The sequence below is a fragment of the Saccopteryx leptura genome, chromosome 1, assembly GCF_036850995.1.
Source record: "Saccopteryx leptura isolate mSacLep1 chromosome 1, mSacLep1_pri_phased_curated, whole genome shotgun sequence".
NCBI lineage: Eukaryota > Metazoa > Chordata > Mammalia > Chiroptera > Emballonuridae > Saccopteryx > Saccopteryx leptura.
Genome location: NC_089503.1, coordinates 219302055 through 219329964, shown reverse-complemented (window position 1 = coordinate 219329964; position 27910 = coordinate 219302055). Strand labels below are relative to the sequence as shown.

Genomic DNA, 27910 nt, shown 5'->3' with positions numbered 1-27910 from the left:
TACCTGTGACTGAGCTCTTCAGTTACCTCCTGCTGGGTTATTTTTGTCCCGGTCACTCCTCTCAGGGGGGCAGAATAAGTTCCTTGGACATCTGGGACTGCTAGAAACTCCAAGACGACTTTCAAAACCTATAGAAATGAAGAGAAAATGTGCCACAACCATGAATAAACTATAAAGAGCTAACCTAAGTTTCCCTAGCTTGCTTCTCCTCCCATTTCCCACCATTTGTTGTACATTGTGTGGGCTCTCCTCAGATGGCACTTACTTTATTATTTAAAAAACAAACAAAAAGTAAATCTTTATTTAGAAATCGAAATGCCAGCCAAAAATGAGAGACTCCCGTTGGGTAATACAAAGCAGAGAGGAAAGATTCCTCTATCCTCTAAGAGATGTTATGTAATTATATGCTTCTTTTACAAGAGAAAAAGAAATGTAAAATTAAATAAACCCAGCCCTGGCCGGTTGGCTCAGTGGTAGAGCGTCAGCCTGGCGTGCGGGGGACCCGGGTTCGATTCCCGGCCAGGGCACATAGGAGAAGCGCCCATTTGCTTCTCCACCCCTCCCCCCTCCTTCCTCTCTGTCTCTTTCTTCCCCTCCCGCAGCCGAGGCTCCATTGGAGCGGGGATGGCCCGGGTGCTGGGGATGGCTCCTTGGCCTCTGCCCCAGGCGCTGGAGTGGCTCTGGTCGCGGCAGAGCGACGCCCCGGAGGGGCAGAGCATCGCCCCCTGGTGGGCAGAGCGTCGCCCCTGGTGGGCGTGCCGGGTGGATCCCGGTCGGGCGCATGCGGGAGTCTGTCTGACTGTCTCTCCCCGTTTCCAGCTTCAGAAAAAAAATACAAAAAAAAAAAAAAATTAAATAAACCCACATCCATGCTATCAGTAGCACCATATTAGTTAATAACAACAAAATATAAAATGGCAAAGAGAGGACCATAAATAACCTTCAGACACAACTTTTTAAAAATACACAATACTCCCAATATATCCCCAGGTACCTCTGACCTATCTAGATGCTGACAGGTCAATGCTCAGGTTTTCTGCCATCCCATGGGCAAAGTTTACTTTGGTCTTAGCCACACATCTCATATTGTCAAGCCTAACTGGGAAGATAAATTTCACAAAACAAATACATGGCTTACTCCCTACAGTAAAACCAGAAAAACAGGACTTTGAAAAGGTTGGGAAGTTATCCTACCTGAGAAAAACACAGGGAGCACCAAGTAGTATCCAGGGTAGCAGAGCAAGAAGACTAACCCCAAATACTTAGAGCAGTGTTTTTCAACCAGTGTGCCATGAGACATGGTCAGGTGTGCCGTGGGGAAATTAAACTTGGGTCCCCAAACTACGGCCCGTGTGCCAGATACGGCCCACGAAGGCTATTTATACGGCCGCCACCAGCTGCCTCCATCTGAACATAAACATTCCCCTCACAATCCCTCCAGCTATCAGCAGCAGGAAGAGTGGAGGCACAGGGAACACTCACTGACCAATCACCTTCTAGGATTCATCCTGACCACTAGCGATGAACCAATAGTAGGCCACCTCTCATCCACACCCAGGAAGGTCCCTGCTTGGGCTGACGCGCACTTGTCATTGTGTGGCCGCGGTAAATGTTGCCACCACTAGATGAAGCCTCAGCCTCAGCTGGTTATGTCTATCCTAATGGTGTATATAGATATTTGACCTTTTTCTTTTTAAAAGAGGCCCCCACAGAGGGTGATATACCATGCATCACAATGCATCACAATGTTATCTATATTGTATATGGCCTCCTGAAGGGTCATCTTCTTCAAGAGCTCAAATTTCTATATACACCATCAAAACAGACAGAACCAAGGCCCCTGCACCCAGCTGACCATGGGATTTGAACCCACAACCTCAGGGAGAACTCTAGTATTTATCAGAATCCTTACCTAGAAAGCAAACTTCTCAATCTGACAGTAGAGATGCTCTGAGGACTTATGATGTTACACAAGTACCCAACATTTTCTAAAATTGATTTTGTCCAGTCTCTATATAGAGAGAGTATTTGCCAAATTGATTTGAACCCACAACCTTGATGAAAGCTCCAGTATCTATTAGCGGGACTGTATATATGAGGGGATACATGGGACTGTATATATGAGGTTACATGGAACTGTATATGAGGGGATGTTACGTGGGACTGTATATATGAGGGATGTTACATGGAACTGTATATATGAGGGGGTTGTCCTTTTTTATTTAACTTTTATTTTTAATAAATGTAATTTATTTAAACTTTAAATAAATTCTAACAGTTAGAGTGTCATTTTGGTAGGTGGTGTGCCCCAGGATTTTGTAAATGTAAAAAATGTGCCGCGGCTCAAAAAAGGTTGAAAATCATTGACTTAGAGATACAGAAGGCAGAAGCGAATGCAAATGCTAAACAAAACCACAAGGAGCCATTATTCCACGTTAAAATAGGTGGAAGCAGGAGAAAATTTCCAAGAAAAAGGATTTTAAAAGCAATAAATACTATACTTAAATTTAAAGCATGGAAACCATTTATTTGCCCCAAAATGGGGGGAAAGTAAATTTGTTACAATGATATAACTTATTTAAACACAATTGTGTCAGCCATCAAAAAAAGTTTTATGTTTATAATAAAATGGGGAAATGCCAGTTACCATATAAAAAAGAAAACAGGTACAATGTTGTAATTACGTACGATTACGATTAACTTCCACAGAAGCAAGGCACAAGATGTAACTTGTTCTGGTGTAGTTATAAGTATTAGGTAAAATAGTTCCCCTTCTTTAGATGGGTTAAGGGGAGCAATTCAAGTCAGAGTCTAGTAAAACAAATATATCTTTTCAAAGTATCTGTTTAAGGATTTCCCAAGCTCCAAAGGATGAGCCACTTATTAAATGTAATAAATTTTCTGCAACAGTCCAATACATTAAAAGATGGCTTCCTAAAAAGTTATTATAAGAGGTTTTGAGTGTGTGTGTTTTTACCTATCCATGCTTTAAAGACTTGGAATGTAATACTGTTTCTTATAACAAACGTTTCATGAAAGGACAAAAATAGTGTGAAGAGAATCTCAATGTGACTAAATCTTCAAAACTAGGCACAGCAGTGGTAGTGACCAGGCACAAGAAGAGTAAGTACTTACATGAAAAGTAAAGGTTAACATGGTTGGTGCCAGGTAAGTACTAGACTTATTGAGGGGAATCACCTGGTAAATTATATGTCTAACTATTATGCTGTACATCTGAAACAAATATAAAATAATACTAAATGTCAACTGTAATAAATAAATAAATAAAAAGTAAAAGATAACATTTCACATGCCAATAAACAAATTCTTTATATTAAAATCTTCTCGGTGTCTTCAAATCTTCCTTCTTCACTCAAATCAATTAATCATTTATTAAACACGTGGGACCTTGCAGCATAATTCATAATCGAATCTCTGGGCATTTAAGGGCAAGAAGTTTTACAAGTAACAGCATTCTCCATCTTCCATAATCCCACATGGAAAGTTTTATTCTCAGCCCTGGCCGGTTGGCTCAGCGGTAGAGCGTCAGCCTGGCGTGCAGGAGTCCCGGGTTCGATTCCCGACCAGGGCACACAGGAGAGGCGCCCATTTGCTTCTCCACCCTTCCCCCTCTCCTTCCTCTCTGTCTCTCTCTTCCCCTCCCGCAGTGAGGCTCTATTGGAGCAAAGATGGCCCGAGCGCTGGGGATGGCTCTGTGGCTTCTGCCTCAGGTGCTAGAATGGCTCTGGATGCAACAGAGCGACGCCCCAGAGGGGCAAAGCATCGCCCCCTGGTGGGCATGCCGGGTGGATCCCGGTCGGGCGCATGCGGGAGTCTGTCTGACTGCCTCCCCGTTTCCAGCTTCGGAAAAATGAAAAAAAAAAAAAAAAAAAAAAGTTTTATTCTCACTCCCTGAAGGGACGCAGGCTCTGTTCCTGCGGCTTTGGAGTGACAGATTGCTCCCAAATGCTTTCCAGGTGATTTCAAGCCTTTGCTCATTCAGTGGATCTTGAATTATGAAAGGGCATCTCTGATTCATGAAAAAGTACTTCTCCCGTCTTAGCGTTCATTGTCAAATAGCCTCCCCTTATCGCTGCGTGCTTGGGCACCCCACACACACGCTCTGACTTAGGTATTAGCTGTGGATCACTAAGGGCTTTACTGGGAACCCCGCTTTGATTTTACCACCATAATTCGGCCAGCAGCAAGCTTTTGCAGCATCAGAGGACACCAAGTCCTTTCTGACAGTAATGCACAGAATGACACTGAGAGCAAGTTCAACCAGAGGAACTCAAGTAAATGAAAAGGACTCTCTAAAAATTCACTAAGTCTTGAAAATTCACTTGGTTGTCATCTCATCTGAAAACAAAGTCATGTCTGTGAAAAGGGAGGGAGGAAGGGATGTGCGAAGCTGGCAGTTAGCAAATTCAGTCACACTCGCATCTCTCCCCAGGCAAGTGCTTCCCTTTTAACAAAACATTCTACCTCTGCATAATCAAATCATAGCCATGCTTACAATCCTTCCATGTAATGGCTATGTCACATCCCTAATTTCAACAGAGAAACAAAACTGAAAGCTTGTTTCCAGATGGCATAAATTCAGTGAATTTAGACCTCTATTGTGCTGAGTTCAGAAATCAGCTAACAGGGAGCAACACAAAGGCACAGCATAGCCACCAAATGAACACTGTGGGGGAGGGGTGGGCAATCATTAACATCCACATCATGGATTTCTCCCTATATCAGTAAAACAAATACAGGAGCTGTGGATTTATCCATAGCACTATATTACTTGCCCTGTTTTGTAATCAAGTGCTTTCCTATAGGGGAATTAACAAATCAATCAATGCAGATAGAGGTCTTAACCAACTCAACCAGTTTTCAGATACATGTAGTTGACTATGAACTAATTAATGAATAATTCCATTCTCCAAAAGAACTGAACTGAGACACAAGGTTCTAGTCATGTGTGGAAACTTGCAGAGTAGAACAAAATATTGTACATAGGCTCACAATCATCACTGGTTTCACTAAGTGTATTATTATTAATGGTAACTTTACATCTTAACAGAGATGAACCTAAACACAATCCCTGAATTTTACAGATGACAAAATTGAAGCAGAGGGGGGTTAAGTGACCTGTTCAAAGTTAAGTAGCTGGTGCCTGACCAGAGGCAATGGATAGAGCGTCGGACTGGGATGCGGAGGACACAGATTCAAAACCCCAAGGTCGCCGGCTTGAGTATGGGATCATAGATATGACCCCATGGTTGCTGGCTTGAGCCTAAAGGTCACTGGCTTGAAGCCCAGGGTCGCTGGCTTGAGCAAGGGGTCACTCGCTCTGCTGTAGCCCCCACCTTCCAGTCAAGGCACATATGAGAAAGCAATCAATGAACAACTAAGGAACTGCAACGAAGAATTAATGCTTCTCATCTCCTCTCTCTGACTCTTTCTCTGTGTCAAAAAAAAAAAATTTAAGTAGCTGGTAAATGGTGAAGACAAAGGTAGAATCCTTTTCTAACCCAACCTACGATAACGCTCTTCTCTACATTAAGTTCACAATTCCTCAACTAGCTACCCATTAAGTTGATTTCATTCATCCCCCTACCAGGTGTCCCCAAACTACGGCCCACGGTCTGCATGCGGACACCTGAGGCCATTTATCCAGCCCCCGCCGTACTTCCGGAAGGGGCACCTCTTTCATTGGTGGTCAGTAAGAGAAGTACTGTATGTGGCAGCCCTCCAACGGTCTGAGGGACAGTGAACTGGCCCCCTGTGTAAAAAGTTTGGGGACCCCTGCAGTAAGCAGTAAAACTCTTAAAGGCTTTGGGCAAAGGTGAATCAAATAAATTTTCAATCGTCAATTTCCATTCAATCAATCCCTGAGATTTTTACATTAATCATATAGAATCCTCTTTTTTTACCCAAGAAACCCTGTGTAATTTAGATTACTTTGGGAGGGTCTCAGCCACAAAGCAAATTAGTGAGTTGCAGCACACCACAGAAAAAGAAAAGCAGTCTGAGAGAGAGAGACCACAAACATCTTAATAATAAATCAAGAATACTGATTTATTAAAATAAATAATGGCATTGAACAAAACTACACCTCGGGTGCTAAAGTGGTATTTCCCAACATGACAACTATTTGTAAAAAGTTTCTTTAAAAAAAAAAAAGGTTGTAGCCGTTGTTTATGGTTCTATATTCCAATAAATTTAGAAAATGCTGCATTTTAATTTATCTTATTGGGGGGGACACTAGTTAAGATAACTGTACAGGATTCAGGTGCCCAATTCTACAACACATCTCTGTACACTGTATTGTGTGTTCACTCCACCTACAGTTAAGTCTTCATCCATCACCATTTGCCCTATCTCTCTTGAATATTCACAAAGGACATAATGTGGACTAGGTTCTAAGAAGGCCTGTAGGCAAGAACACTGCTTAGTTTTGTTTACTTCAACATTTCCCAATCATGTTCAACAGCTCTGGTGGGCAGAACTTGTACAGACATCCTCCAAGAAACACATCCTACTATATTTTTAGATATTTCTTAAAAATGAATAGTTGATATTAAATTTTATCAGATGCCTTTGCTATAAAAATGATCATATGATTTCTTTCCTACTTGTATTTAATAAGATGAGGTTATACCTGAAACCTCTATAACTGTTTTAACCAGTGTCACCCCAATAAAGTCAATAAAAAAGAAAAAAGGGTGATAAATGTCATTAATACATTTTTTATAATACTGAACCCTTCTTTCATTCCTAAAATAATCCTCACTTGGGATGGTATATTATTCTTTTAATGTGTGCAAAGTATATATTAAACATGTTATCTCACTCAATTTTCTAAGCAACCCTGAGATAGGAAACCCTCCCTTTTACTAAGAGGCTTAAAAGGCATTTTATGATTTAGGCCAAGCCTTCAGAGAGATTTTATAAATATAGTTCTTATACTTGTGTGTGATTGACACCAGCTCAAGATGGCCGATCGCATTCCTGCTCAGGAAGGACTGTGATACTGTAAATGGGGAGGTTTTCCTACTGGAAGGTTTTGAGAGGAAGGAGGAAGGAGACTTAGACCCCCTCCCTTCCCCACACCTGTGAGGAAGAAGGTAAACAGCCAGGAATTGGGGGGGGGGGTCTGAGTAGCCCTTTCCTCTCCCCTTTCTTTCTCCTTAACTGGAGATTTACAAAGGCTTATCCTCTGACATCATCTAGCCCCTCCCATCCTGAAATTGTGTGATTGACGTATGTACCTCTAGACCAGGGGTAGTCAACCTTTTTTATACCTACTGCCCACTTTTGTATCTCTGTTAGTAGTAAAATTTTCTAACTGCCCACCGGTTCCACAGTAATGGTGATTTATAAAGTAGGGAAGTAACTTTACTTTATAAAATTTATAAAGCAGAGTTACAGCAAGTTAAAGCATATAATAATAATAATTACTTGCCAAGTACTTTATGTCGAATTTTTGCTAAATTTGGCAGAATAAATCTTTATGAAACAACTTACTATAGTTAAATCTATCTTTTTATTTACACTTTGGTTGCTCCGTTACTGCCCACCATGAAAGCTGGAACGCCCACTAGTGGGCGATAGGGACCAGGTTGACTCCCACTACTCTAGACAAAGGAATCACAAGATCCATATATGTAAACTTGTGTTCTCTAAAGGGTATATATAATATAAGAAATCTAATTTCAAGGAGCACATTTCTTTGGAGCTTAGCCCCGCGTGCTCCCCTTTTTTGATAAATTCTCTTTTTCCTCTTACACAGTTGTCTGAGTGTCTGCCCTCCATTAGGTTGCTTTCCTGCAAAAAACCTACAAGGTGGGTCCTACTTCCATGAGGCTGTACTGGCTCTCACTCCCTGTCCTCCAACTCTCTCCTTACTGCATACACATGCACACGCACTCGCACACATTCACGTAGCTCACTCTCCCTTCAGGGACTGTGCAGTGCCTGCCTGACCTGCTGTTTCCTGAAGTCTTCTACCCCCAGGTGTCCTCATAGATCATCCTCTCTCCATTATGTTTCTGCTTACGTGTCACCTCAGTCAGAGGCATTCTCTGTCTATACCACATAAAACAGAAACTGCCTCCCAATCTTAACACTTCACCCCTGACCCTGTTCTATTTTTGTTCGTAGCAACTGTTTCTATCTAACATTTATATGTATCTTTAAGATCGGTGGATAAGGGGGGAAGACTACGTGGGGAGCCCAGACCTGGAAATTTTGGCTAGGGCCACCCACAATCAAGCGCACCAAAAGAAACTCCCCAGAGGTCCTTGGGAAAAGAGCGACCGTCCGTCAGCCAGTGAGATTCCACCACGTCATATTAGCTCACCCAGCCTACAGACCCTTTAAATACCTCCCACATGGTTTTATCTGTGCTACTCCTCTGACCTCTGTCTCCCAGGACCAGAGGACCCCGTCAGGCAGGATGCGCTGTACAAATAAAGCCTTTGCTATTCCACATTTCGTGGCTACGGCCCCTTCTTTCCTTCTCAGCAGGGAAAAATACCTTACATCTTGTACTAATATTTTTTTTTTTCTTTTCCAAGTGCGAGAAGGGGAAATAAAGAGACAGACTTCCACATGCACTCAACCAGTATCCACCTGGCAACCCCCATCTGGGGCCGATGCTCTGCCCATCTGGGGCCATGCTGGCACCCAGCTACTTTTAGCACCTGAGGCAGAGGCTCCAGGGAGGCTCCATCCCCAGTGCCCAGGGCCGACATGCTAGAACCAATCGAGCCATGGCTGCAGGAGGAGAAGAGAGAGAAGGGGGAAGGGTGGAAAAACAGATGGTTGCTTCTTCCTGACTGAGAGTCAAATCCGGGACATCCACATGCCAAGCCAACACTACCATGGAGCCAACCAGCCAGGGCCTCTTGTATTAATTTATATTCCATTGCTCACGCAACCGTGAGAGCAGGGTGGTTGTTTGCTTTGCTCATCACTCACATCCCAGCACCAAGAATAGGCCTGGCACAAAGAAATTATTTAATATTTGTTCAATAAATAAATGAATATATTAACAAATAGCATTTTAAAGACAAAACTGAAGCTTAAAGTAATTAAGTAGCTAAAACCACAAAGAGCAGAGACAGAAATTCAAATCTAACTTTCAATTCTCTACCCCTTAACCATTAAAATAAATGACTAGCAATTTTAAGTCATAGAAAGTACTCATATAACCTAGTGAATATTAAAGCATAAGTGTTGGGCAGATAAAGTTATTTTTTCTCACTGTTAAAGATGGTGCTGCCCACGTGGATGGCCATCGCCTAGTCAGTGGTCGGCAAACTCATTAGTCAGCAAAGCCAAATATCAACCGTACAATGATTGGAATTTCTTTTGAGAGCCAAATTTTTTAAACTTCAACTATATAGGTAGATACATTCCTTATCGAGGTTGCACCTGCACATGGTATTTTGTGGAAGAGCCACACTCAAGGGACCAAAGAGCCGCATGTGGCTGGCAAGCTGCAGTTTTCCGACCAGGGGCTAGGTGATAACATTAATTGCCCTTCTTGCTTGGATGAGTGTGGTTGTGCTCATGTGTGTTGGGGGAGGGGGGGGGGCTTTAACACCAAAAGGTTTTAAAAGGAGGAGCTAGGAGGCCATTTGAGGGAGAAGAGTGATCACGTTCTTGTAGAGAGGAAGAGCTCATGGTGTAGCAGGGCAGGGAAGCCAGTGGAGGAGGCAGCGAAAATGGCAGAATGGGGGAAGGAGAAGCAGTCCATGGAGGAGAAGGAGATGGAGAACAGAGGGGAATAAGACTGGTGAGGTAGAAACCTTTGATTCTAGGAAAACTCGGATGATTCAATAGCTTTGTGAGCACATGGAATGAGTGACTTTGGGAGCCCTTAATGAAAAGGGAAGTATTTCCCACTGTGTATATTTTTATTTGCTTGCCGAGTTCAAGTCTAGAATAAAGGACAATGGATCACCAGTTTTTGGCTCAATTGTTTCTCTACGATCTGTCCTGATCAAATGCAAACCTGCATTGGCCAGGCGGCTTTGATGGCAGCCGCGGATACAGGCCATACAATAAGTCAGTGATTCCAGTAAAACTCAGAGGAAAACTGGTCCCTGTACAAGGTAAGCAAAAGACTCATCGACGATGGCCTCCATAGAATTCCATGGAAATGATGGGCATTACACTAAGGCAGCTCTTCTCTCTCAATACCCGTGAGCCTCCCAGCAAGCATCATGAAGCTCTGACCTTCCTCCATATGTGATCTTCCATATCTGGAAGATAAAACTGGTGCTTCCAGGACAAATGGCCCTTCCACATGTGTTCACTGCCAGCACTGGCAGACCCAGTACTAGAAGTGCAAGTGCACTTCCTGGAAAATAGCCACATTATAACCAGTACACACACCAAGGACCTTGGCTTTGAAAACTTATTTCCTCTTTCTTGGTTTCTTTTTCAGTTTCAAAAGGCAATTTACAATTCAACATGCTTCATGTTCCTCCCCCTTCCATCATCAGGGTACTTTCTTGAGCCAACTTCAGGTTAAAAATGAAATTTCACAAATCTCCATTTCTGACATTAAATAGTATTTTTTTTTTCAGAATTCAGTCAAACCCCACCTTTTAGAACTGTGGCACTGACCCAGCACTGCAATGTGTCACATTTTATTCCATCAACATAAAGCAGAACGAGCCAAGATTGAGCTAGTGAGGCACAACTAAATGTTTGGAACCTGTGAGTCTAAAGAGCAAGACTCATTTACATCATTTCTAAATAGTAAATAAAATTATTTTCCAACATTTCACTGTCAAATGACAGTCATTTGTCCACCAGCACACACTTGAGGAATGCCGCAAAAGCCCTTTTCTAACAGTTCATATCCTATTGTTGCTCCTAACCTTCTAAATATTTCTCTCATTGGCTTCCATTCAAACGTAAATGGGAGGCAGTAAAATTTACACAAAATATATTCAACTGCTTAAAATACATCAAACAAAAAAAAAGTTTTAGAGGTATAAATTGTGAAATTATATCTTCTTCACTTAAGTCTCAAGTTTCAAGCAAGGCTATGTAAGAAAACTGAGACTAGTTGTAAAGCCAGTAGCCAGGGCCACCATCACAGCTGCCTGGCCCGTGCAGGTTCACATTTGATTCGGACAGATGGTAATGAAACAACGGAGCCAAGAACTGGTGGGCCATTACCTTTAATCCTAGCTTGCACCCGGCGGTCAAGAAATACACACAGTGGGAAAACACTTCCCTTTCCATTCAGGGCTCCCAAAGCCACTGACTTATCCGGGTATTCCTAGAATCAAAAGTTTCTACCTCACAAGTCTTATTCACCTCTGTTCCCCATCTTCTCTCTGTACAAACTCTGCACAAACTGGCTTCTCCTTCAGCACTCCGTCATCTTGGCTGCTTCTCCTTTGCAATGCTAATTTCAGGAACCCAGAGAGAGAGAGAGAGCCCCTGGTCTCCCTTATTTTATAGTGTAGAAATTAAAGCCTTTAAGCCAGTATACAAATAAGGAAGTCTCTGATACAAAGCCACTTATCTGAGGAATAAATGGGATTCTTCATAAGAGTGTACCACCTACATCATGCAACAGTCAAGGGTGTGGGGGAAAGCTTAGTGTTGAGAAGATCTTAGTATTAAAAGGATGAGAAAAGCTTAGTCTTAAAACTAAGTCTTGCCTGACCAGGCGGTGGCGCAGTGGATAGAGCATCGGACTGGGATGCAGAAGACCCAGGTTCGAGACCCTGATGTCGCCAGCCTGAGCACGAGCTCATCTGGTTTGAGCAAAAGCTCACCAGCTTGGACCCAAGGTCGCCGGCTCGAGCAAGGGGTTACTCAGTCTGCTGTAGCCCCACGGTCAAGGCATATATGAGAAAGCAATCAATGAACAACTAACGTGTTGCAACGAAAAACTAATAATTGATGCTTCTCATCTCTCTCCGTTCCTGTCTGTCTGTCCCTATCTATCCCTCTCTCTGACTCTCTCTCTCTGTCTCTGTAAAAAACAAACAAACAAACAAACAAAACTAAGCCTTAGGCTATAAGGACCCTGCCTACTTACAGCCTGTCCCCCACACCCAATGCAAACTATAAGCAAGCAAACATATACATCATATTTGCAAACTTATTTGACCCATACTAGTCAAGTTTCAAATCACTGCCTATGCCTACAGAGCTCAACTCGTCCACCTCCAATCCTCACCTTGGTCAAAGCCAGAGTAAATGCCTGTCCTTCACATGTTTACACAACGTCACTTTGTAGGCCATAGACACGAGCTTTCACGCCAGGAAGGAAGCAAATTCCGGCACATTGGACAAACTTCTGCTCTCATGTACCTGTCTGCTGACTGTTCCCTTACTTTTCTCAGCTGTCAAGATAGTGAAAGGTGGAAAAGGGCCTTTCTATAAAACCATAATGTGTAACCAGATATGTTTGACCTTCAAGCAGGTCACACAGAGAAAGGGGAAGTAAAAAGCCTGTTAAGGTTTAAAATTTAGCTAGGCAAATGATATTCTCGCACTTGACCAACGTGTTGCAAGATTTTAATAAAATAACTAAAATGAAGTCAATTGAAGATAATTTTTACATTTCATGGGCCAAAATGAGACATTAAAGAATTTTTTAAAGTAACAGTTATTTCATAAAATTAATGGGGAAAAATTGACAATTGTCCCAGTTCAGAAATGCCTTAAAATAGGGAAGTGAGAGAGTATGAAGTGCACTAACTATAAAAGAGAAGTCTTAAAATTAAAAGAGAAAAGAAAGATTAGCAATGAGAAAAATTCACCTTAATAAAACTCAGCTTAATTCAAGAAAATAAGTTATGTGCCTTTTATAATACTATTTCATTTTGTTTAGTTCTTCCTCTAAGAATTCTAGAGATCTTTATAAATATTTTCCACTAAATCCTTCATTTACAATATAAAAGGATAAGCCATTGTTATCATTTGCAAACATGCAGGAGATTTTAATAACAAGAAATAAAAGGAGAGAGAAAGCTTCAGGGAATTTCAAAGCAAAGAAGACAAAGCACACTCTTTATTTTGGCTTGGGGTTTTGGAGGAGATGGGGTGACAGAATACAAACAGAAATGCAGGTAATATAGGACGGGCTTAAGTAGGCAAAAGACTGGCAGGAAAAATAAGCCGAGCAGAACCCCAGCCTTTACCCTCCAACATTCAAAAATACCATTTTTTATTTCAACTTTTATATCAAGTTATATTGAGCACGTTTTTATAATTCTAATAAACAGACTAACGTCGGGCATCATCGCTTATATTTCTGTTTGAGAAGAAATGTTCAGAAGCACGAAGGAGCTGACAATGTTCTTCATAGGGAATCCCTAACAGAAAACAATGTAAAACAAGTCGCTACAAAAAATAGGGCAGAAGGAAAAGATTCCACTATTTTCAGAGGCGGACTCAAAAAGGAAAAGTGCAGCAAACATCCTTTGCAGCCACAGGGCACCTTGTACATGTCTCCAGTCATATTTGTTTACGTTTTTATCCCCCTGAGGAGGCTGTGATCTTGAAGATAAGGACCTGGCTTTCTACTACTCTGGCCTATCAGCCATTGAATCCAAATACTAAGAACCAAGTGTTCAGTCAATTAACCTTTCTTACATTCTCTTGACAACAAAAAAAATTTTTTTTTCACCGTTTGGTGTTATGTAAATTTTACCTCAATTAAAAAATGCCAAAACAAAGAGAAAGAAATCATGGCCTGAAACCCACATTAAAATCAACTGGCAGGGGAAAAGGCTTTTGTAAATTATTAAGGCAAAGCTATTTTGAACTCAGACCCAAAGTCACTGGACTCTCACGTAAGGGAAATAGGTTTTACGATAAAAAACAAGCCTTATAATTGCACAGATATTTTCTAACCCTACGTAGGTCCAGAGCGTCTTCAACTGTCCAGACAGGTGAATACACAACTTCAAAACAACTATCAAGTTTCTGGGTCAGCGATTGGCATGCTGTTAAAACTGATTCACCTTCTTTATTTAGATGCAAACAGATTCTATAGTTACTAGGTTCCATGAGAGGAAGCATAGATTCAGAGTGCTGTTGTTTCTCCTTATGAGAAAAAAACAGACACTAAAGTTAAAAAAGAAAAAAAATGATGCTAGGAGAGATTTGGAGTTTAAAAAAAAAACAAAAAAACAACTTCAGGGAATCCAGAGACCTGATTTGCCTCAGGCTCCTTTCAAGCCTCAATTATTTGAATCTATTCTGCTTCTTCCAAGAAACCTAAGGACCACTGGCATGGGATGGGGGAATGATTGACACATGGCCCTGGAGCTTCAGAACCAAGCACCTACCCTCATCTCCCTGCTACTGCACTCCTTGATTTCCCTGAGATAGAAGCAACAACAACAACAAATCTCATTCAAGTACAAATGCGATCTCTGGCATTCCATTTTGACTTTGAAAGGTCAAGTCCACAGCAGCAAGCACTTGAGGTAATTAGCTAACATCATGCCCACTGTGTTTGCCCCACAAATTAAAATCCTGGAGCAAAAATGCAATGTGACAAAAGGCCAAAGAAAGAAAACAAAAGCTTTAGTAAAAGAATGGAGAGGGTGGCCCAAGCTTGTTGGCTCAGTGGTAGAGCGTTGGCCCCATGTATGGACATCCCAGGTTCGATTCCCGGTCAGGGAACACGGGACAAGCAACCATCTACTTCTCCACCCCTCCCACTCTCACTTCATTCTCTCTTCCCCTCCTGCAGCTATGGCTCAGTTGGAGCAAGTTGGCCCTGGGAGGGTGCTAAGGATGGCTCCATGGCCTCGCCTCAGGCGCTAATATAGCTCGTTTGCCAAGCAATGGAACAACAGCCCCAAGATGGGCAGAGCATCACCTGGTAGGGGGTTGCTGGGTGGATCCCTCTCAGGGGTACATGTGGCAATCTGTCCCTCTGCCTCTCTCTTCTCACTTAAGAAGAAAGAAGAATGGAGAGAGCAAAGATATTATTATTAAACTAATTCTGCTACTAATGACTTGAAGAACAAAGAGCTTCCACATGATCCATTCTGTATCACTAAATAGACTATATGAAGGCAGGAAAGGAAGATTCTTCTCTTAATTCTCATTATGGTTCAATAAATCATGATGTACAATACCTAAAATTAATGCAGATATTTTATATCCCCTCAAAGTCTAAATAGCATTAATATTCACATTCTTCATAGAAATATGGAGTCACCTACTCAAACTTACCTTAACCCCTGACTTGTTGACAGAAGGAACTACCACCCCACTTGCTAATGCCTTTTCTACCCACCCAATGCCAGGGAACTCAATAAATGACTGAAATCTTGATGCCCTTTTCAGTGACCCCACTAAAGTAAAAGAGCGATTCAAGTCTGTCCCAGTAGAGCCCAAGCTCTACGTCGATCAAGTGTCCCTGATTCGACTTCCCCATACAGTGGGACACTCCTGCTTATTAGCAGGGCTGGCAGCCTCTTCGAGACTACTCTTGAGGCAGCTATGAGGATGCTACTGTTAAATGCCACTGGAGGAAAGACACGACTGACACACAAATTAGTTGCAATAATCACACAGGCAATTTATTACTCACAAATCCTTTTGGCATGCCTGGATACAGCTTAAGGGGGCCCCGTCAGCGTGCTCCTCTCGGCTGGCTTTGGTCAGAGCTCAGAGTGGCGTGGAGACAGTCCACATCAACGTTGGAGTCTGGGCGACCACTGCAGCAGGGGACCCTTCAGCTTTAGTACCCTTTCTGGCCAACGCCTTCTAACAGGTGTCAATCTACAGGATTATCATCTCAAACCACCTTTTTGGGAGTTCCTGCAGGGAACCCCTTTTATGTCAATCTACTGAAATGTTTACATTAAATCACTTTTTAAGATTTTCTTATTTTCATTAATTTACAAAGTTAATGTAAATAACACCAAGCCACTTTTTATCTATGTATAACTTCACACACACATACTAACTGGGCTCTGCTTGAAAGTCAGAGTCTGTTTATCACATTACAGAGTTATGGCACTAAGCCACTATATTAATTCCTATCCAATTGACATAACTTTACTTAATTTTAATAATTATTTTTAATATCCTTTTAATTACTTTTATATATCTACCATATTTTTATATTCCTATATATTTAATTACTATAACCTTATATTACTACAACAAAGTCAGAACAACATCTTTATAAGAAGTTTTCTAAGCACAGATATTTCTTTTGTACAATGTCTTGTCCCCAAGCCCTCAGCACAGACACCTTTTAGATGCCAGCCTGCTTTAACACGCATAATTTCACTGCGACTGAATCACAAATATAACGCATTTGCAAGATAAAAGTTAAATTCCCACATACACAGCTTTCTTTCCTACGCTATCAGACAAAAAGCTCAAGTAGAATAAGTGAGTCACTGACCTATGGCTTAAACGCAAGTGGAATTTCCCCACCACACATTATTTTTAAAATGCAAAGCACTGCCTCAGGTTAATTTGTCACTTGGAGAAATCACTGGGCTCTTATGACAATTCGTTTATGAGATGCTCTTAGCACAGTTTTCCCCTTAACCTTCTCAATTTATCTTAATTTGTGACTCTTCCACAGCAAATGTTTATGTGTAATATGAAGGTTAAGTTACAAGGGCACCCGTCTTTGAAACCCACAGAACGAGCTAATGAAAATGAGGTGATGTTACCAGCTTCCAATGACTTGCCCTCTCCTGACCCAAATACTAAAAAATATAATCAGGTAGGGTTTCCCCTGATCTTTGTGGAGAAGGAGAAAAGGGGCTGGAGCCAGCTTTTATTTGACTGTCAAATAGATTATAAAAAATTGTTTTTAAATCGCTAAAATAAGGAAAAGCAAAAAAGAAACCCACAATTTGAACATATTCCATTTCCTTTAGAGAGAGAATAATAGTGTTAGGTCAGTTAAACAACTGGTGTTTTTACCCACAATAAACATTTAAGACTTCTCTAGGCATCATCAAAGTGTATTTAGAAGTAACCGGAGCATGAACTGGTAGGAACGCCCAATGCTTTCAGGTGACAGGCACACCTAGTCATATTGTTTCATGCTTTTCTTTAAGCCTCAGTGTCATCAGCTACAAATAGGAACAGTATCTTCCTGCTCTGTATACGTCATAGGATCATTTTTCAAAAACTATACCTGAAACAACTGGATAAACCCAAGTATGCACCCTTCCCACAACTAGAAACGAAAACACAGGATTGCACAAGTTAAAGAACTGATCTTGCTCTATTTAATGTATACAGTAGCAGTTGAGGAGACCACAAGGCAGACTAAAAGATGATTGCCAATCCCCCAAGGAGCTCTTCCATCTCAAATAACTGCCAATCTTCAAACAGATAAAGCAATAATTAATCAGCCTGGGGGGGGGGGGCAGTGCATAGATCTTTTCCAGAATCTGATGAAAACTATGGGCCCCCTATCCACAAAAAAATATCATATCCATACATTTAAGCAAAGCTCATATTTCTGTTACCAAGGGTGCTTTTTAGATCTACATTAGGAATCTGCACCTCCAGACTGCTGAGTGACTACCTAGTTAGTCGGAAAGGCACAAGAGAAAAGAAACTGGTTTATAATGTTAACACAGAGAAGACCGTGGTTACATAAGGGCTTCACTTAGGACATGCTCCCTCACACTCCCACGGGAGACTGAAAGGTCTGTGATCTCGAGCTATCTCATCAGTGTGCAGACAAACAAGGCCCTGATTGGTCCAGCAGAAAATCGCTTCCGTTCATAAACAACCAGGCTTCCAGCTAACACCTAAAAATAGTGTTCACAGACATCCAGTGGCTGCTTCAGAGTCTCCCCATAAAAGGGACCAAGAGATGATAATCTAATTGAAAGGCAGGCCTAGGCATTTGCTTTGAAGGTAAAGTTGCTTAAGATTTTGCATAAGATTAAGAGAACATGACATTTCCATAGAGAAACAAGCAGTTTGCTAGAGGAAGCTGGTAGGAGGGGGGATGCGGCCGGCCCTTGGCACCGTGATTCTGTTCTCCAACACTGTGGTGCTCAAACTTGAGTGTGCACCACAATCACCAAGAAGGCCCATTAAATGCAATTGCTGGGCTCCACTCTCAAAGGTTCTGAATCAGCAGTTCTGCGGTAGAGGCCAGGAATTTGTATTTGAACAAGTTCCAGGGGAAGTTGCCGCTACTGCTGGTCAGCGGACCACACTCTGAGAAGCACTGATCTATCCAATTAGAGCCTACTCCATATAAGACACCCCAACGTCTTAAGCACATTTATAGTCTCAGCCAGATGCTATACTTGTCATCAAATTTTAAAAAACAGTCCCACTCTGTCCCTAAAGTCAGCTTCTAACCTGTGGTACCTCACAGCACACACTGGTCGGGCTGAACATCCACCACACACAATAAGCTTCCTGATGACCTGTGGTGTCTCAAGGAGATTCCCACACAGAGAAAAGTAAGAGGAAGAACTTTGAGTGGTCCTGTTTTAAAGTTTTGCTCTCAGGAAGCAATTACCAGCACATTGGGGCAGGAAGATTCACTTAAGACTTAAAACACCCATTACTCCAGAGCTGTGGTTTTCAAATTGAGCTCCACAGAACCCTGGATGTTCTATCCAGATACCTCAAGGGTTGGGGTGGGCAGGGAGTAGAGAAACAGTGGAGGGTTTGGACCTCCCATGTCAGTCTCTCTATGAACTGGAAGTTGAGCTTTTCTCTGATTCATATATTGGCATAAATTATAGTTATTGGTGTTTTTACTGTCCCTTTGAGGGAAAGAAAGTTTAAGGAATACTGGATTTGATTACCTCTAAGAGTCCCTCCATTTCTGTGATTCTGTTTAATATAACAAAGGCTGAGTAGCACAGTAAAAATATAAAAATATCAAACTGGCCCAGGAGGCGGACAAAATACTAAAAAGAGCATCAGAATGAGTGGTTAGCAGAGAGATCGCATTTGTGTCTGGTATGAAGGTCCGTGTGTCATACATACACAGGAGCTTCCAAACTCACTGAGGGCAGCTACTGACCATCTGTTAGTGATATCGCAAAAACAGACAGACTCCGGTGGTAACGGTCTTCACTTAAACTTGCCCTGTCGAGCAGAGACCTTGCAGAAACCCAGGTCTTTTCAGTAAGTACCATGGTTACACCATGAGATACAGCGCAAGATGCCACATCTCAGGATTGTTATCCACAAGGCCACCTACTAAACTGGGAAAACTTTTCCTCATGACACATATCTGTAAGCTACCAGGCAAGTTATACATGAAGTATTTGAATTGTTACTGCTGTCCACAACTAGACCATAGATGAAAAGACAGAATACAGCCAGGTGTGGGATGGGGGAGAGAGAGTGGTTTGGGGGAGGTGGATGGCATATCTTTTATATATTATGCTTTACCATATAAGTCACTCACAATTCCAGTATTCAAAACCATCTTTGAGAAGCAAATGAGGAAATGGAACCTTCTAAGTATGTGCATGGCAGGGGTGGGGAGAGGCATCCATTCTCGGGAAGCTAAAACTGCCTTCAAATGACTACGTGCCCTATCATGGAATGAAATATATGAGTTTGGTTTGATTTTTTTGTTTTTGTTTTTTGTTTTACAAGGATAGTAACAGCATCTTCAAAGCCACCAGGATCTCTCTCTCTCTCACACACACACACACACACACATACACACACACACACACACACACCACTGTCCTACTTTCCACCAATCCTCATGGTTACCTTCTTTGGCTAGGGTAGCACCTAAAGTTAGGAAGAAAAGTCTGATTCAATAAGTCAGTACCTTGCAATCCAGTTCCAACAGATGACATAACCATTCAACAAGACTTATCTCTTCCAAACCAAAGCAGCCAGAACATCCCTGTTCGTATCTGTTCTAGGGACCATGGGGATGGGGAGTGGAGAAGGCACCAGGCAGAGGTGTTATATATTATTTCATTCAACAAAAATGTTTTCTAAGCTCCTTTGGCAATGGTGAACAATAATACCAAATCTCAAAAGGAGCTGACAGGAGCCCTGGAAGAACTACCCTCAGCCAACCAACACTGCAAAGTCCTACCTAATGGTACAGGGAACTACAGTAGAGTCCAAAGTCAAACTCAAGGCAGCAATTACAGTTAAAACTGTCCCTGAAAATTCCCTGGAATTCTTCATAGAACATAATACAATGCTGCCTCTCACTAAATCCAAGGTAACCAATTTTCCCAGCCTTTTGGGAAAGACAATTAACTCTTCAGGTAAATACCAAATAAAGCATTTTGCTTGCATTTTACAGATCATGTAGTTAAACGCAATGCTCAAGCTCTGGGACGACATGAAATCTCCCTAGAAACTGCGAGTCATATCTCCCATCTCATGTTCACTATGGGACATCTCATGCTCATCATATTTCAGTTGTTACTTCTTATCCATTTTTCTCTTTTAGCCAAGGGCATGAGTTTCATTCCTATGACTAAAATATGTATATAAAGACTCCACTGTAATATCACCATCTTATTATTTACCCAAAGACATGTCCAAAATCCCACCATTTCTTTGAGTCAACATAATGTGAACCCTTCTCTTGAATGTAAACATATAACAGAGAAGGGGTTATATATTAACTCTAAATAAGGGAATGAATGGTTTGTTTGTTTTTTGGAATGAGGGCTTTTAACAAATTAGCTCCAGTTATTTGAAGAGAGTAGGAACACCAGAAAGTGAACAGGTAAGTTTTGGTATGTAGAAAGAAATAAAAAAAAGAGCCAGAATATGAAATATATTTTCAGCAAATTGGGTCCTGTCAGGGAACAATGTGAACCCATAGTATACCCCAGGAAGAGGGTAGAGGAAGAAGGGGATTCTGCCTGACTGGTGAAGGTGCAGTGAATAGAACGTTGACATAGGACACTGAGATCCCAGGTTTGAAACCCTGAGGTTGCTGGTTTGACCGAAGGCTCATCCAGTTTGAACACAGGCTCACCAGCTTGAGTGTGGGATTGCCAGCTTGAATGTGAGATCATAGACATGACCTCAAAGTCCCTGGCTTGAGCCCAAAAGCCACTGGCTTGAGCAGGGGTCACTGGCTCAGCTGGAGCTCCCCAGTCAAGTCATATATGAGAAGCAATTAATGAACAACTAAAGTGATCTAACTATGAGTTGATGCTTCTCATCTCCCTTCCTGTCTCTCTCTCTCTCTCTCTCTCTCTCTCTCTCTCTCTCTCTCGAAGAAGAAGAAGAAGAAGAAGAAGAAGAAGAAGAAGAAGAAGAAGAAGAAGGGATTCTAATGACACATATCCAAAGTTCTCCATGGTCGGTGCTACCCTCACACATTACAAAATAATTCCATTCCCAAGTCCTTCAGGTGAGGAATGATTCAAGAGAAAGAGATGGGCCTATTAGACAACTCTGATTTGACTCAGCTGGATTACCCAATCAATTACATAGTCCCAAATGCTATTGCCTTCCACCCCCTCAAGGTCACACACAGGCCACAGTGGCTCTAAACATATCCCTGGAGACTAATAGATCCCCCCGCATTCTCTCGCATGTCTATTCCCCTACAGAGTCATGAGTGCCATGCTCACCACACCTCAGCTGGCTGGGCACATCAACAAAGTGAGCCTGACCCTTTGCTGGGAAAGTGGCCTCTCCTCTTTCCAGGGGTGAAGAAGGTAGACCTTCCTCCACTCAGCAGAACTGTCTCCTCTTCCTGCCTCTTCCTAAATGTCTCTTCACCTCACCTGTTTCTTAGCTGATTTTTCTCTCCATGTCATACTATAAATGTGACTGGTGTCACCCCAGAGCAGACTCCATTGTTTTCTTTCCTACATGTTGTCATTAGTTTGGACTCACAGGACATCCCTCTCTTTTGTCTGCTCTAGGTTCCAGCTCATCTTCATCTGTTTTTCTACAACTCTGTAACAGTCAGCCTCCCATTCCCCAGAAGAATGGGTGTCACTTTTAATTTTTTTTAAAATGCACAAAATAAAATTGTTATTACTAGTCAAATAAACATCATATACATTTTCACACAACTACACAATTTAAACCCTGTCCATTCTTCTAGATACACCTGCTTCAGCAATCTTCCACTCCTCTTCAAGGGCCGTAAAATCACTCACCTTTGCATGTCCCTCCTTCAGTGAATCCCTGATCCACTTAGAATTTTCGCTGGACCTCAGTCCACATTTATCACCACCTTACGTTCTTTAGCTGATTTTGGAAATGAAGAATTTTAAGCAGGCAATTAAAAAAGACTAGTAAACCTGTTCTTGACAGGACTAGACTTAACTGGAGTAAGCTAAAATGACAAGGACATGGCTTGCTGCCAAGCTATCATGAACAGGTCAAGAATTAGATTCAAAATAGCTGATAGAATCTGGAAGAGAGTGACCTCCATACATTTTATCTTTTGCTTGGTTTGCACTGTGTGTAAGATATGAAACTCAAAATATTAAGACAACCGCCCTGGCCGGTTGGCTCAGTGGTAGAGCATCGGCCTGGCGTGCAGAAGTCCCGGGTTCGATTCCCGGCCAGGGCACACAGGAGAGGCGCCCATCTGCTTCTCCATCCCTCCCCCTCTCCTTCCTCTCTGTCTCTCTCTTCCCCTCCCGCAGCCGAGGCTCCATTGGAGCAAAGATGGCCCGGGCGCTGGGGATGGCTCCTTGGCCTCTGCCCCAGGAGCTAGGGTGGCTCTGGTCGCAACAGAGCGACACCCCGGAGGGGCAGAGCATCACCCCCTGGTGGGCAGAGCGTCGCCCCCTGGTGGGCGTGCCGGGTGGATCCCAGTCGGGCGCATGCGGGAGTCTGTCTGACTGTCTCTTTCCGTTTCCAGCTTCGGAATAATACAAAAAATATATATATATTAAGACAACCAGTTTAGGAAGAGACCTTCAATTCAAGATTTAGAAAGAGGCACTGGAGGAGGTTACTATAGCAGAATACTTACTAACTAGATATAACTATTCTTATCTGCAGTGAATCTGAAATATATAACATATGGTTCTCCTAAATTCTATGCTCTGAAACACCTCATTAGTACCTTTTGTCTTGGAAAATAAAATGATCATTTCTTTGCTAAAATGCTTACCTCTCTCAGATAACTATTTAAACCTAATAACTAGAAAAATTTAACAGTGGACCTATAAAACTTAAATTTAAAGCACTACATTTTATCCACATTTGAAAAAGAAGTGCAACAATATTCACAGGTTCATAATAATGCGTCCTCAAACTATTGTAAAGTACTATTCTGCCGGGTTTACATAGAGACACCAAGTCCAAATGAATTTTTAAGGAGTTTTATTAAAAGGAGGAGATTTATTAATAAGCCAGCTGCATATGACAAACAAAGTGACTCAAATCATGCAGTCTCAAATATAGCCCTGAGGCAGGTTATATACCCTTGATCACACACAGGTTGGCAGGAAAAGGAGGGGGGGGCATGACATATCATTATTAAGCTAATAACATCCATCTATAGGATTCATAAAAAACATTCTTACATATTAAAACTTATACAGTAACACAAGAGCAAAACATGTGGTTTTATATATTAAAAGACATTCCCAAATCCTTTAGTGTCCATTTGCCACCCCTTTGTTTAGAGGCATATACATTAATCACATGTTTTCAGGATGGGATGGGGAGCTTACATGGTGTCAGGGGATAAGTGTTTGTGAATGGCCCATTAAAGAAAAACAAAAGAGAGAGGAAAGGGCCTGCATAATCCTCCCTTTCCCCTCTTCATTTACAATACAATGCCATCAGCCATCCTGACCTGGTCTGAATCACATACAAGTATAAAAAAAATCATATTTTCAAAATCTCTCTGAATACCTAGCCTATATTATAAAATGCCCTTTAAGCTTCCTAGTAAAAAAAAGGGGGGGTGGGTCCCCTACACAGTACGTCTCTGTAAGTCAGGAAACTTCCACATTCCTCTCCCTCACTCCTTACAGAAAGGAGGGGACAAGAAACCTAACTCTTTCTCCTAAACAATTAATACTGATTTTTTCATTCTTTAGTACCTTACAACAAAACATCAAAAAAATATATCAGGGAGTGGCAAGATGGTGATGGAGTAGGTGGATATACCAACTTCCACCTCCCAAAATAAAAGTGGATTAAAACTTAATTTTAAGAACCATCATCTGGAAAAAACAACTTTGGACTAAACTAAGAGGACTCTTTAACCAAGGAACACCAAAGAAGCCACATGGAGACTGGTAGGAAAAATGGAAACACGGAGAGGGCTGCCCAGCTCCCAGGAGTGAACAGCAGCCCAGAGAGACTCAATGGCGGGAAGTGAGTTTAGTGGAGAGGGGAGGGTCCTGGGCCCCAGGAACAAAGCCCCATTCTGCAGGCCCAGAGCCTAGAAGAAGCTTATGGACAGTGTTTAGCTGTGAAACAAGTAAAGATACTGTTTTTGAGAAAGAGATAGATTTCTCAGACCCAGGATTCTTCTTAAAGGACCGCACAGAAAACCTTTTTCACAACCACTCACCCAGGGCTCTGGGGGATGGAGAGAGAGGAGAGGACTGGATTAGCAGGAGGAGAGTGTAATCTAGGAGGCACAGGCAGAAACACTTTGAGAGACAGCAACCCTAACCCCTGGGCTGAGTCACTCCCCAAATCCGAAGTGAATGTTTTCCCTGGAACCAGCAATACCAGCAAATGGAAGCAGCCAAACAAGCTCTTCTGTGGCACTCAGAGCAGAGTTGCTTAGAAGGAGGGAGCCTTAAGGAATACAGTATTGAGTGCTAGGGTCTGAGTTGCAGCACCCCACCCACACTGCAGAGGGCTTGCCAGAGGGCAGGCGGCAGCAGGATGTGGAAGAGCGGTCCCATTGGTGGAGGCAGAAACGGAGTCGGCATGACTAAGGCCTAGCATGAGCTCAGTCTCGCCCAGCAGGGGTGGAAGGGGTGTACAAAAGTGGTCTGGATGGCTGAAGGCCCACCTGCAATCCTGCAGGGGAAAGGCAAAAGCCTGAAAACTGCTAAGATCATGGCTGAGCCCCAGCACGCAGCCTCTCCTGGCCCACGAAACCAGGGCTGGCAGCCCGACGTGCAAGCACAACTCTGCCACGGGGGCAGGCTGAAAGCCCGGGAACAGGCAGAGACCCAGAGCTGAGCAAAAATATTCACCCCTCCCCGCAGTGCTGAGGCTTGCGACACAGGTAGCGGGGCGAAGGCTGAGGTTTGTAGACCCAAGCACATGAACACAGCTCCTCCCATGGAGGAGAGGCGGAAACCGCAGCAACAGCCCCAGCTGGCCAGTGCCGGCAACGTCCATGCCCCAATGCCCAAGGCAGTGGCAGGGGAGTGGCAGGCCTGCAGACAGACCACACCTAGGGAACACAGAGGCCACACCCATTGGACTCCAGCGGCCACACCCTTCCTATACAAAGGCAAAATGGGAAGGCAGAGAAATGCAATCCAGTAGACTCAAGAGAAATCCCCAGAAAAGGACATGAATGAATCAGATATAACCAAATTACCAGATGCAGAATTGAAAATAATGATTGTTAGAATGCTCAAAGATCTTAGAACAACAATAGATGGTCATAACAAACAAGTAAATAAAGACATAGCAAGTATAAAAAAGGACATTGAAATAATAAAAAAGAATCAGTGAGAATGACAAATACAATATCAGAAATGAAGATCACAATGGAAGGAATTAAAAGCAGGATGGATGAAGCTGAGGATCGAATCAGCGATTTAGAGGACAAGATAAAGGAAGGCACGAAAGCAGAGCAGCAAAAAGAAAAGAGACTCAAAAAGTCTGAGGAAACTCTAAGAGAGCTCTGTGACAACATGAAGAGAGATAACATCCACATCATAGGGGCTCCTGAAGAAGAAGAGAAAGAACAAGGAATAGAGACTTTGTTCAATCAAATCATAGCTGAAAACTTCCCTAAAGTGATGCAGGAAAAAGTCACACAAGTTCAAGAAGCATAGAGAATTCCATTAAAGAGTAATCCAAAGAAATCTACACCAAGACACATCATAATTAAAATACCAAAGCTAAGAGATAAAGTGAAAATATTAAAAGCTGGTAGAGAGCTCTCACCTACAAAGGAACCCCCATAAGGATGACATCCGACTTCTCAACAGAAACACTTGAGGCCAGAAGGAAATGGCATGAAATATTCAAAGTAAAGCAGAACAAGAACCTACAACCAAGACTACTTTATCTAGCAAGGCTATCGTTTAAAATTGAAGGAGAAATAAAAAGCTCCCCAGACAAAAAAAAACTCAAGGAATTCATCAACACCAAACCAATGCTACAAGAAATGTTAAGGGGCCTTCTGTAGACAGATAAAAGGGGGAAAAGAATATAGCAAAAGAGGAAAACAGCTTTAAAGATTAAAATGGCAATAAACAACTACATATCAATAATAACCTTGAATGTAAATGGATTAAATGATCCAATCAAAAGACATAGGGTAGCTGTGTGGATAAGAAAACAGGACCCATACCTATGTTGTCTACAAGAGACACACCTTAAAACAAAAGATGCATATAAACTGAAGGTAAAAGGATGAAAAAAAATATTTCATGCAAATGGAAATGAAAATAAGATGGGGTAGCAATACTTATATCAGAAAAAAGGAACTTTAAAACAAAGGCTATAGTAAGAGACAAAGAAGGTCACTACATAATGACAAAAGGAGCAATCCAACAGGAAGATAAAACCATTATAAATATCTACACACCTAATATAGAAACACCTAAATATATAAAGCAGACTTTGATGGATAAAAAGGGCAAGACCAGCCAGACCAGGCAGTGGCACAGTGGATAGAGTGTCGGACTAGGATACAGAGGAACCAGGTTCGAGACCCCGAGGTTGCCAGCTTGAACGTAGGGTCATCTGGTTTGAGCAAAGCTCACCAGCTTGGACCAAAGGTCGCTGGCTTGAGCAAGGGGTTACTCGGTCTGCTGTAACCCCATAGTCAAGGCACATATGAGAAAGCAATCAAAGAACAACTAAGGTGTCACAACGAAGAACTGATGATTGATGCTTCTCATCTCTCTCCATTCCTGTCTGTCTATTCCTATCTATCTGATTCTCTCTCTCTCTCTCTCGGTCCTTGTAAAAAAAATAAAAAATAAAATAAAGGGCGAGATCAACAGCAATAGTATAATAGAAGGGGATTTCAATACCCCACTAACATCACTAGATAGATCATCAAGAAAGAAAATTGCCCTGGCCAGTTGGCTCAGTGGTAGAGCGTTGGCCTGGCGTGCAGAAGTCCCAGGTTCGATTCCTGGCCAGGGCACACAGGAGAAGCGCCCATCTGCTTCTCCACCCCTCCCCCTCTCCTTCCTCTCTGTCTCTCTCTTCCCCTCCCACAGCGAGGCTCCATTGGAGCAAAGATGGCCCGGGCACTGGGGATGGCTCCTTGGCGTCTGCCCCAGGCACTGAAGTGGCTCTAGTCGCGACAAAGCGACGCCCCAGAGGGGCAGAGCATCGCCCCCTGGTGGGCAGAGCGTCGCCCCCTGGTGGGCGTGCCAGGTGGATCCCGGTCAGGCTCATGCAGGAGTCTGTCTGACTGTCTCTCCCGGTTTCCAGCTTCAGAAAAATACAAAAAAAAAAAAAGAAAGAAAATTAACAAAGAAACAGCAAACTTAAAGGACACACTAGATCAACTCACTTGAAAAGAATGCTCATGGTACATTCTCTAGGATAGACCACATGTCAGGGCACAAAAGCGGTCTCAACAAATTTAAAAAGACTGAAATCATATCAAGCATTTTCTCTGATCACAATGCCATGAAACTAGAAATCAACCACAACAGAAAAACTGAAAAGTACTCAAACACTTGGAAACTAAATAGCATGTTATTACATAACAAATGGGTTAACAATGAGATCAAAGAAGAAATAAAAAAAATTCCTAAAAACAAATGAT

At 42.3% G+C, this 27910-nt stretch overlaps 1 protein-coding gene across 3 annotated transcripts in view; it reads right to left on the bottom strand.

The window, feature by feature from the left end:
- FHIP1A (FHF complex subunit HOOK interacting protein 1A) overlaps positions 1–27910 on the bottom strand; it is a 254514-nt gene that overhangs the window by 167665 nt on the left and 58939 nt on the right. For all 3 annotated transcript variants that reach the window (XM_066386484.1, XM_066386504.1, XM_066386494.1), the window contains exon 2: positions 4–128. The gene's annotated coding sequence lies outside the window, so the exon portion shown is untranslated. The remainder of the gene's footprint in view (positions 1–3; positions 129–27910) is intronic.